Below are 11,587 nucleotides of genomic sequence, written 5' to 3'. Positions count from 1 at the left end.
TATTTTATCTGATACAGTGTACAGACAGACAATCTCAAGTATTTTATGACATTTGAATGGAGTACTCCACTGCTTGAGCATTTCACCAACATGTTATTTTCAGAGTATCAAAGTGTTCACAGACATAGAGTAGTTGTTCTCCCAGCAAGACCATAACGTGCAAAGATTTCATGCAAGGAGTTAGGTCTTAGAAATGAGAAACTAGAACATACAGCAGTGTGTCCATGTGACAATATGGAGGGAAAGGCCAAAATAAGGAGAGCAAGATAAGTAGAGAGAAACTGTGAAGACGAGCGTGGGACAGAAAGACTATGCTACTAATACTATTCTATTCCTTTGACGTTAGTGCGTGACTTTATAGGCCGAACACTCACAATCCATCCAATCTCATTTGAAATGCAATACTGTACTTAAATCCTACTACACTATTATTATTATTATATTATATTATTACACTGGTCAAAAAATAAAGGGAACCCTAAAATAACACATTCTAGATCTGAATGAATGAAATATTCTTATTAAATACTTTTTTTCTTTACATAGTTGAATGTGCTGACAACAAAATCACACACAAATTATCAATGGAAATTAAATGTATCAACCCATGGAGGTCTGGATTTGGAGTCACACTCAAAATTAAAGTGGAAAAACACACTACAGGCTGATCCAACTTTGATGTAATGTCCTTAAAACAAGTCAAAATTAGGCTCAGTAGTGTGTGTGGCCTCCACGTGCCTGTATGACCTCCCTACAATGCCTGGGCATGCTCCTGATGAGGTGGCAGATGGTCTCCTGAGGGATCTCCTCCCAGACCTGGACTAAAGCATCCGCCAACTCCTGGATAGTCTGTGGTGCAATGTGGCGTTGGTGGATGGAGCGAGACATGATGTTCCAGATGTGCTCAATTGGATTCAGGTCTGGGGAACGGGCGGGCCAGTCCATTGCATCGATGCCTTCCTCTTGCAGGAACTGCTGACACACTCCAGCCACATGAGGTCTAGCATTGACTTGCATTAGGAGGAAGCCAGGGCCAACCGCACCAGCATATGGTCTCACAAGGGGTCTGAGGATCTCATCTCAGGACCTATTGGCAGTCATGCTACCTCTGGAGAGCACATGGAGGGCTGTGCGGCCCCACAAAGAAATGCCACCCCACACCATGACTGACCCACCGCCAAACCGGTCATGCTGGAGGATGTTGCATGCAGCAGAACGTTCTCCACGACGTCTCCAGACTGTCATGTCTGTCACGTGCTCAGTGTGAACCTGCTTTCATCTGTGAAGAGCACAGGGCGCCAGTGGCGAATTTGTCAATCTTGGTGTTCTCTGGCAAATGCCAAACGTCCTGCACGGTGTTGGGCTCTAAGCACAACCCCCACCTGTGGATGTCGGGCCCTCATACCACCCTCATGAAGTCTGTTTCTGACCGTTTGAGCAGACACATGCACATTTGTGGCCTGCTGGAGGTCATTTTGCAGGGCTCTGGCAGTGCTCCTCCTGATCCTCCTTGCACAAAGGCGGAGGTAGCGGTCCTGCTGCTGGGTTGTTGCCCTCCTATGGCCTCCTCCACGTCTCCTGATGTACTGGCCTGTCTCCTGGTAGTGCCTCCATGCTCCGGATACTATGCTGACAGACACAGCAAACCTTCTTGCCAAATCTCGCATTGATGTGCCATCCTGGATGAGCTGAACTTACCTGAGCCACTTGTGTGGGTTGTAGATTCTGTCTCATGCTACCACTAAAGTGAAAGCACCGCCAACATCCAAAAGTGACCAAAACATCAGCCAGGAAGCATAGGAACTGAGAAGTGGTCTGTGGTCACCACCTGCAGAACCACTCCTTTATTGGGGGTTAATTTCCACCTGTTGTCTATGTTATTTGCATAACAGCGTGTGAAATTTATTGTCAATCAGTGTTGCTTCCTAAGTGGACAGTTTGATTTCACAGAAGTGTGATTGACTTGGAGTTACATTGTGTTGTTTAAGTGTTCCCTTTATTTTTTTGAGCAGTGTATATATATCTCCATCATATAGGCTGCATGGGAACACACTAAGTTCGTCCTATACACAGTTATTTGCACTGAATCCAGAACCTGGTTGCACTACTCATCTACCACAAACTGCAGTGCAGCTGTAGTTCTCATCAATGTTCCAGATCTCTCTTGATCTCTTTCCCCTTGTTAAAGCTCTCTGTGAGGTCACTGTGTGGGGGAGGTGCTACACTAATTATGGTAAACATGTGGGCTCTGCCTACTCTGCCCGTAGGGAGGGAAAACTGCCTGAGCATTGTGTAAAGACACCTTTAGTTGGGTTACAGAAAATATCCAACTGAATTCAGACGTGTTGTGCTCTTTATGGGTGTCAATGCGTTACCCCAGTACATGTGACATGAGGACAATGAGATAATGGTGCTTAATCCAGATTCAAGTCATGATTATTACCAGGGATAAAATGTAATCTGGATGAATTTAGATCCCAGGAGTTTTGAGAGAACATCCTAAGCAGCCAGTGGCTGTGTGATGTGACCTGAGACCTCAAGCTCTACTTTGACAGAACAGATGTTCTGTGGAAACCAACGGAGGAGTTTAAAACCTGTAACGGCGTATCTACTTTGTACTTTGTGTTTTTTATTTTTTTTAAATACAATATACTTTTTTATATCTGCTGTAATCTCTGAACTTGGCTTGATAGCACAGGAGTGTGTTTGTGTTGCTTGCTTCAGTGTCATGCAGATGTGTCTGTCTCCGTTGTGCGGCTACACTGCTTATTCCTGCATTTTGATTCTACAGTCTACTGTATCTGCCCGCCTTTCTGCAGGACTTCCTGTGTTCTAGGTGGGTGGGGGGTGGGGACACAACCCACAACGCTGATTGGTAGATGAGAGAATGGCCTTGCTTACATTTTTAAAATTCAAAAACAGTTTGGATGTTGTTTCTGTTGTTTATTGTCCCGCTTGTAGATGCGTATGTGAATAAAGCTTTTAGAGCTGTGCTTCTATGGGTCAGTTTCTTTCCGAAGGCCAGTATTGAAGTTATCGGTGTTGATCGGATACTTAAATCATCAGGCCATCATCAACCCAGTTTCTCACTCCAGTGCTCCATACTGAATCAGGGAGTTTGATGATTAAACTGAGGGAGAGGTTAAGATTCAGGAAGTAGGAGGTAGAAACACAGCTTTCTCCTGGCGATGTTCTTCTTATCTTAAGGACGTTAAAGACATGCCCACACTGCTCAGTGAAACACTGATGGATGATCTCCAGTATGACAGCACAAAGCCTCTACCCGGCAGTCCGCTGCCAACGATTGATGGGAGTGGGCTGGTTGCTAGGAACCACCCAGTACCTAAGAAACGGTTGCCATGACAACTGCATCAGCTTCCCGTGATCACAGAGGAGGGGAGATTATCATGAACACCCTGCATTCTATTTAGTCTCCATCACTCCCTCTCAATTTTGGGTGTTCTGTCTCTGCGATTAAATCTGTCTGCGATGTGATTGCCTTTGCACAAAATAGTTCCTAACTCATCATATCAAATTTTATTTCTCACATGTGCCAAATACAGGTGGTGTAGACCTTTCAGTGAAATGCTTACTTACAAGTCCTTAACCAACAATGCAGAAAAATAAGTATTAGGTAAAAAACAGACAAGTAAAATAACAGTACCCCTGAGGTGCTGACCTGTTGCACCCTCGACAACAACTGTGATTATTATTATGTGGCCATGCTGGTCATCTATGAACATTTTAACATCAGACAACTTTTCTAGGGAGTTTTTCCTAGTCACCGTGCCTCTACACCTGCATTGCTGGTAAACACACACTTGCTATTTGGGGTTTTAGGCTGCGTTTCTGTACAGCACTTTGTGACATCAGCTGATGTAAGAAGGGCTTTATAAATACATTTGTTTGATTACATTTGATTGATACAGCTGTAGAACCATTTGAGGATCTATGGACCCATGCCAAGTATTTTCAATCTCCTGAGAGGGAATAGGCTTTGTCGTGCCCTCTTTCATGACTGTCTTGGCATGTTTGGACCATGATAGTTTGTTGGTGATGTGGACACCAAGGAACTTGAAGCTGCCCCACTACAGCCCTGTCGATGAGATTGGGGGCGTGCTCCGTCATGACACAATATCTCTGTTTGGCTAGAGTGGGAATGACACTTTATTATCATCATACTGTATGCCATCTTGGGCAATGATAATGAATTCATCTTGAATGCATACTAGCTATAGTTTGGCACTCCAGTATTTCAGTAATCATATTCAAGCCTCTGCATAGTGCTCCAGTTACAACAGTCAATACCTTCTATATGCAGCGCCAACCCCAACAAACCTCTGCTCTCTTGCTCTCCCTCCCTCTGTCTCGGTGTGAAGACCAACGCTCGGAGACTAGAAGCAAGTAGAGTGAACATTTAATGGATAACAGACAAGAAACAAACAAGGACAGCGTCTGGACAGGGGAAAACATAACGACATCAATGCTGACACGGGGACGGAGGAACAGACAGATATAGTGATGGCAATCAAAACGTGAAGGAGTACAGGTGAGTCCAATGAAGCACTGTTGCGCACAGAGAAGGTGACAGGTGTGCGTAATGATGGTGACAGGTGTGCGTAATGATGGGCAGCCTGGCGCCCTCGAGTGCCAGGGAGGTGGAGCGGGAGCAGGCGTGACACTCAGTCTTTCTCTCCCTCTATCTCCCACCATTCTCAGTCGCTCTCTCTCATAAACACCTACTATGCTGATGTGCACACTAGCATGTACAGTATGTGTGTGCACACGCACACTCCTCTTTTTAGGACCTTGGTCAGTGAGGTGACCAAGAACCAGATGATCACTCAGAGATATCCAAAGTTCCTCTGTGGAGATGGGAGAACCTTCCAGAAGGACAACCATCTCTGCAACACTTCACCATTCAGGCCTTGCTGGTAGAGTAGCCAGATGGCAGCCACTCCTCAGTAAAAGTCACATGACAGCCTGCTTGGAGTTTGCCAAAAGGCACCTAAATGACTCTCAGACCATGAGAAACAAGATTCTCTGGTCTGATGAAACCAAGATTGAACACTTTGGCCTGAATGCCAAGCATCACATCTGGAGGACACCTGGCACCATCCCTACGTGGAAGCATGGTGGTGGTGGCAGCATCATGCTGTGTGGATGTTTTTCAGTGGCAGGGAATGTGAGACTAGTCAGGATCGAGGGAAAGATGAACGTTGCCAAGTCCAGAGAGATTTTTGATGAAAACCTGCTCCAGAGAGCTCAGAACCTCTGAATGGAGCCAAGGTTCACCTTCCAACACAGCTAAGACAAAGCACCAGTGGCTTCGGGAAAAGTCTCTGAATGTCCTTGAGTGGCCAACCAGAGCCCGGACTTGAACCCGATCTAACATATCTGGAGAGACCTGAAATCACTCTCGTCATGACTGACCACGAGAATCCAAATTGGTCAGATCAGGTTTGCAATGAATAACTTCAATCAGACTGGCTAGACTAGTTTCAAAGAAGCATCTTCGAGAGCGAATGGAAGGAAAATCAACTCTATAGTGTTAAGCAGAGTGACACAGGGGAACCCAAGAGCAGACTCAGAAGAGGAAACAGGGATAAATAAAGCAAAATATTTATTGTTACAAAGGGAGATATGGAGTACAGATCCAGGGAAGCTCAGAAAAACCAGATGTGGAGACTGAGGTTGGAGCTAGCTGAGTAGAACAGGGTAAACAGGTCCTGAGGGGAGTCCAAGGTAGTGGGGGTGAGTAAAATCCAGAGCAAGGTAGTTGGGTGGTGAGATGTGGAACGGGAGACAGGAGACAGGAGACAGAGTGGTAAACTGCAATGAGAGGATAAAATGTGTCAGGCAGGGAAACAGGCACAGCAGAGTAACAGGATCTTGAATAATCATAAATGACTAAAACCACGAATTGTCTGAGCAGAGATTACGATCTGGCAGTGTGGAAGTGGCAGGACTGATATTTGTAGAGGTCTTGATTATGGAACAAGTTGCAGCTGGTAGGTATCTGCTCTGACTCCAGCACACCTGTCACCAACCACACAATCACACATAGAGGGAGAGGGAGACGGAGAGCGTACAGAGGGAGTAACTGCAGGTCAAGAAGACACCGGATGAACACCAGAGGGCGCAGCAGAAGCAGGTGTGACATGTAGTTCTGTTCAGGACTACATGACAAGTCACCGGATACCGGATAGCTACGAAGAAGGACAACAGTAGAAGAGTTGTTGGAACCATTTTGACAATCAGAGCCTTACAAGTGTGCCGCGAAAAGACCCAACCCCCTTTCCAAGGCTGCCCCATTCACAGAGAGATCCCTAGGCATTTCACATAAATACATTTATGATTTCTTGCTCAAAGTGGGTGGCGGTGTGTGTGCAAAGTATATGGTTTTTGTAGGTGGGACTAGTTTCTGAATGTGGCCTATGTTAAGTGTCTCTGTCCCTCTCTCTCCCTCTTCATCTCTTCTTTAAAACCTGTTTGGGAAAGGCGTGCCGATAGCGGGACACCTCAACAACATCCGGTGAAATTGCAGCGCACCAAATTACTATAAATGATGCTATAAATACTATATACTATAAATATTTAACTTTCATAAAATCACAAGTGTAATACATCAAAATAAAGCTTAACGTCTTGTTAATCCAGCCACCGTATCAGATTTCAAAAAGGCTTTACAGCGAAAGCAAACCATGCAATTATCTGAGGACAGTGCCCTGCATACCAACACATGAAAAACATATTTCAACCAGGCAGGTGCGACACGAAAGTAAGAAATAACGATATAAAAAATGCATTACCTTTGATGATCTTCTTCTGTTGGCACTCCAAAAGGTCCCAGTTACATCACAAATGGTCCTTTTGTTCGATAATGTCCTACTTTATATCCATAAAAACTCAGTTTAGCTGGCGCGCTTCAGTCAATAATCCATCCAGTTTCCCTCCATCAAAATGCATACAAAATAAATTCCAAAACGTTACTAATAAACTTTTCCAAACAAGTCAAACAACGTTTAGACTCAAACCATAGGTATCCTAATACGTCAATAAATGATCAAATTTAATACGGAGAATAGTGTGTTCATTACCGGAGATAAATAAGAAAGAACGCGCTTTCTACCACGCGCTTGAAAACATTACAGACAGAATGGGAGCCACCTAGAAAAACTACAATTTCTGAGTCATTTTTCCAAAAACCAGCCTGAAACTCTTTCTAAAGACTGTTGAAATCTCGTGGAAGCCCTAGGAACTACAATTTGGTAGGACTTGGGCTTATAATTATAGTACTAGCTATTGAAAACAGTGGTAAGCTGAAATTTAATTTTTTGGGATGGTTTGTCCTCGGAGTTTCACCTGCCATATCAGTTCTGTTATACTAACGGACATAATTGTAACAGTCTTAGACACTTTAGAGTGTTTTCTATCCAAACTACCAATTATATGCATATCCTAGCTTCTGGACCTGAGTGACAGGCAGTTTACTTTGGGCACGCTTTTCATCCAGACGTGAAAATACTGCCCCAATTCCCAAAGACATTTCAACAAGCATCCATGTTGTTGTCTTTTCGCAAGGGACCTGTTTTCAGCGTATTACATCTCCAGTCAATAACCGGTGCAGAGTGCGTGTGTTTATCCTCTGTTCCCATTTAATTAGCTAGTAAATAAATAAATAAACAATTTTGTATAGTACTGAATCATAAGTACGGCTCTGGTTTTTGCAGATGCAAAGAGGATGCGACTGTTCAGAATGGTGATATGATATGAGGTTATGATTTATAAGTTGACTGTTTATAGATGTGATAGGTAAAGACCTTTTAGAGTTTAATTTGGGAGATGGTAACTCTTTAAAGAACCGCTCTCGTGGTGCCCCAAATCCTAATGTTAATTGTTACATGATTAATTTAATCGGGTAACAATTAAACATAGTTAATTAGATACATAACATTATTCAGATTAATATTAAGGTCAAGTCACAACACTGTGCAGCGACGCTCCCCATCCAAGCTGACAGAGGTTGAGAGGATTTGCAGAGAAGAATGGGAGAATCTCCCTAAATACAAGTGTGACAAGCTTGTAGTGTCATACCCAAGGAGATTCAAGGATGCAATCGCTACCAAAGGTGCTTCAACAAAGTACTGAGTAAAGGGTCGGAATACCTATGCAAATGTGATATTTCCAAATTTGTATTTTTTTGTTTTGTCATTATTGGGTATTGTGTGTAGATTGATGAGGGGCAAAAACAATTGAATCAATTTTAGAACAAGGCTGTAACGTAACCAAATGTGAAAAAAGACAAGGGGTCTGAATACTTTCCGAATGCACTGTTATACTCTACATTATGACTACAGATGACTGTTAATTATGACTACAGATGACTATTTAATATATGACTACAGATGGCTGTTCATTCTGACTACAGGTGACTGTTTAATATATGACAACATATGACTGTTCATTATGACTAAAGATGACTATTCATTATAACTAGAGATGACTGTTTAATTAATATATGACTACAGATGACTATATAATATATGACTACAGATGACTGTTCTGTATGATTACAGATGACTGTTTAATATATGACTAGAGATGACTGTTTAATATGACTACAGATGACTATTTAATACATGACTACAGATGACTGTTTAATATGACTAGAGATGACTGTTTAATATATGACTACAAATTCCTGCTCATTATGACTACAGATGACGATTAATAATGACTACACATGACTGTTTATTAAATGACTACAGATGACTGTTCATTATGACTACAGATAACTATTAATAATGATTACAGATGGCTGTTCATTATAATAATAATAATAATAATAATAATAATAATAATAAATGCCATTTAGCAGACGCTTTTATCCAAAGCGACTTACAGTCATGTGTGCATACATTCTACGTATGGGTGGTCCCGGGGATCAAACCCACTACCCTGGCGTTACAAGCGCCATGCTCTACCAACTGAGCTACAGAAGGACCACAGACTAGATGACTAGAGATAACTGTTTAATGTGTGACTACAGATGATTGTTTAATAATAACTACAGATTAACTACAGATTACTGTTCATTATGACTAGAGATGACTGTTAATATATGACTATAAATGACTGTTCATATATGACTACAGATGACTGTTAATATATGACTATAAATGACTGTTAATATATGACTATAAATGACTGTTAATATATGACTATAAATGACTGTTAATATATGACTATAAATGACTGTTCATATATGACTACAGATGACTGTTCATTATGACTACAGGTGACTAATAATGACTACAGATGACTGTTCATTATGACTACAGGTGACTAATAATGACTACAGATGACTGTTTAATAAATGACCAAAGATGACTGTTTAATACATATCTACAGATGACTGTTCATAATGACTACAGATGAATGCTAATATATGACGACATATGATTGTCCATTATGACTACAGATGGCTGTTAATTATGACTACAGATGACTATTTAATGAATGACTACAGATGACTGTTTAATGAATGACTACAGATGACTATTAATAATGACTATAGATGACTGTTCATTATGACTACATATGACTGTTCATTATGACTACACATGACTGTTCATTATGACTACACATGACTGTTCATTATGACTACACATGACTGTTCATTATGACTACAGATGACTGTTCATTATGACTACATATGACTGTTCATTATGACTACAGATGACTGTTCATTATGACTACAGATGACTGTTCATTATGACTACATATGACTGTCCATTATGACTACAGATGGCTGTTTAATATATGACTACTGATTACTGTTCATTATAACTACAGATGATTATTAATAATGACTACAGATGATTATTAATAATGACTACAGATTACTGTTCATAATGACTACAGATGACTGTTAATATATGACTACAGATGACTGTTAATATATGACTACAGATGACTGTTAATATATAACTTCAGATTACTGTTCATTATGACAACATATGACTGTTCATTATGACTACAGATGGCTGTTAAATATGACTAAAGATGACTATTTAATATATGACTACAGATGACTGTTCATTATGATTACAGATGACTGTTTAATATATGACTACAGATGACTGTTTAATATGAGTACAGATGATTGTTCATTCTGACTACAGATGACTGTTTAATATATGACTACAGATGATTGTTCATTATAACTACAGATAACTATTAATGACTACAGATGACTGTTTAATAAATTACTACAGATGACTATTAATAATGATTACAGATGGCTGTTCATTATGACTAGAGATAACTGTTTAATGTGTGTCTACAGATGATTGTTTAATAATGACTACAGATGACTGTTCATTATGACTACAGATAACTATTAATGACTACAGATGACTGTTTAATAAATTACTACAGATGACTATTAATAATGATTATAGATGGCTGTTCATTATGACTAGAGATAACTGTTTAATGTGTGTCTACAGATGATTGTTTAATAATGACTACAAATTACTGTTCATTATGACTACAGATGACTGTTAATTATGACTACAGGTGACTAATAATGACTACAGATGACTGTTCAGAATGACTACATATGTCCATTATGACTACAGATGGCTGTTAATTATGACTACAGATGACTATTTAATACATGACTACAAATGACTGTTTAATATATGACTACAGATGATTATTCATTATGACTACACATGACTGTTCATTATGACTACACATGACTGTTCATTATGACTACAGATGACTGTTTAATATATGACCACAGATTGACTACAGATTGTTTAATATGACTACAGATGACTATAAATAATGACTACAGTTGAATGCTAATATATGACTACAGATTACTGTTCATTATGACTACAGATGACTATAAATAATGACTACAGTTGAATGCTAATATATGACTACAGATTACTGTTCATTATGACTACAGATGACTGGTCATTATGATTACATATGACTGTTCATTATGACTAAAGATGATTGTTTAATATATGACCACAGATTCATGTTCATTATGACTACAGATGACTATAAATAATGACTACAGTTGAATGCTAATATATGACTACAGATTACTGTTCATTATGACTACACATGACTGTTCATTATGACTACAGATGAATGCTAATATATGACTACACATGACTGTTCATTATGACTACAGGTGACGAATAATGACTACAGATGACTGTTTAATAAATATCTACAGATGACTGTTCATAATGACTACAGATGACTGTTAATATATGACTACAGATGACTGTTCATTATGACTACACATGACTGTTAATAATGACTACAGATGAATGTTAATATATGACTACACATGACTGTTCATTGTGACTACAGATGGCTGTTAATTATGACTATAGATGACTATTTAAAATATGACTACAGATGACTGTTCATTATGATTACAGATGACTGATTAAAATATATGACTACAGATGACTGTTTAATAAATAACTACAGATGACTGTTTAATATATGACTACAGATGACTGTTAATATATCACTACAGATGACTATTAAT

This window comes from Oncorhynchus gorbuscha, linkage group LG02 (assembly GCF_021184085.1).
Source record: "Oncorhynchus gorbuscha isolate QuinsamMale2020 ecotype Even-year linkage group LG02, OgorEven_v1.0, whole genome shotgun sequence".
Taxonomy (NCBI): domain Eukaryota; kingdom Metazoa; phylum Chordata; class Actinopteri; order Salmoniformes; family Salmonidae; genus Oncorhynchus; species Oncorhynchus gorbuscha.
This window is presented reverse-complemented; position numbering follows the sequence as displayed.